Below are 1,850 nucleotides of genomic sequence, written 5' to 3'. Positions count from 1 at the left end.
GGCTTCTAACATTTATTTCAACACTATCATAGAATTTGCGCAATGCGTGAAAGTTAATAGAGTCCTCAACGGGTTGCAATTTTTGTAGTTTTTTAAAGAGTTTATGAGTAACAAAGTCGGTACGGTTATATCTATCTTCTAAAATTTTCATCTGACGCGGTCATTTCACGTATTAAATTCTTTGGGTCACCCTCTAAATACGATACTAGGTAATCAAACTTATCTACCTTCGGAATGTTCCTATTTGGCGACTGCGGACTTGAATTGGCTGATAAATCTTGGCCATTTAGTTACGTCACCGTTGAAAGGTTTGATAGTTAAGGTTGGAAGTCTCGATTGGAGAAAGGACGCGTTGATAACTGAGCTGAGGTCCCCTCCCGTTGTCGAGTGGTCGGACAAGGTGGACGCGGCGCCTGCCGCTCTTAGCCTGCGTAGGGACCGTTCTGCCTTGGTCCTCGCTAAAGTGATATCCTCTTGTATCTTCTGAACTGCGGTAGTCTCCATCTCGATTTCCACTGACGTTGCTTCGTTGAATAGACCAATGATGTCCTGGTCCAATCGTTGAAGATCAGCTTCTTTTAGCGCCAATATTGCTAAGGTGTCTTCGAGATCATCTTCCGATAATCTTGCCGACCTGGTTAGATCGTTAAAATCCCGCAAAATCCGTTCCGTGTTTTGGCGAGTAATCTTTCGTACTCCCGCTAACCGATTTAATTCACCTTGTCTTTGCTTCGACAGTGGTGTTGATTAGGGATTGCAATTGCTGGATCCCTCATCCAGCAATCCAGCTGGATCCAGCGCATTTTTTGGTCTGCTGGATCCAGCGATGCGGATTCGCAAGTAATTAACTTTTAAATAATTGGCACATGAATCGCGATTCGCGCACCACGAATGGCACAAAAGTTAACGTTGCCGCTTTGCTAGGTGCGCTACGGCCCTGCATGAGACAAGACCATCAATACCCTTTGTTTCTTGAGATTGTATTTACAGAAAAGTTAAAAAAAAGGCCTCTTGTATTAATGTTTAATATTTTATAAAAAGTAGCTAGTTGCCAGTATTTACAATAAAGTCTGGTTTATTTATAATTGTCTGCATTTTTCTTGCAGGATGTCAACAAGAATCCCCTTAACTAGTTGGTGTAGATAGGTAACCCCAACCCACTTGCATTGCAAATTATACAAACATGATTGATTTAATCCTTTAAAATACTTCAAGACTGATATTTTATAACTCCTACTTCTAATAAGACTTTACCATAACAGAGTTCCCTAGGAGGGGTCGTACAATTTTGTGGTGTGTCTGTTGGCAACGTGTATTCACCGCGTTGACAGTTTCATGAACTTTGGAAAAGGTTCACCAGAGCAAAACAGGTGTAACGGCTTAACTCCTCGTTACATCTGATATATTTTTTAACGTTAACGCACACCGTAACGACGGTTTTGACTTACTTGTGGGTCATTCCATGTCAAATGCCCCGTTTTTGAAAAAAATGCCCCACGGCACCATGCGCGATTTCGACGAAAATTTACACGTTAGTAATTAAGATACTTTTGGTGGGAAATCCAAATTCTTAGCCCTAACTTTTAAAATATGATTTTTTAAAAATATTATGTATTAAGTGTTCATTTTCAAAACGATGTAAGTCTCGGTATTTTCGTTCAAATAATTCTAAAAGTATTAAAGGTAGCCCCATCAAACGTTTTACACTATAAATATGGGTAGTAGAGAGTAGCTAGCATAAATATTATACAATTTGTTTAATTAGAGTTTTAATTATAAATTGTTGAAAACGACGACTTTTACTCGAATGTCCCCAACTGAGGTAAACTAAAAAGGTTTCTGTCGCGAAG

This window comes from Leiobunum rupestre, chromosome 5 (genome assembly GCF_980474605.1).
Source record: "Leiobunum rupestre chromosome 5, qqLeiRupe1.1.hap1, whole genome shotgun sequence".
NCBI lineage: Eukaryota > Metazoa > Arthropoda > Arachnida > Opiliones > Sclerosomatidae > Leiobunum > Leiobunum rupestre.
The sequence above is the reverse complement of the archived record's forward strand: the minus strand, read 5'-3'. Positions refer to the sequence as shown.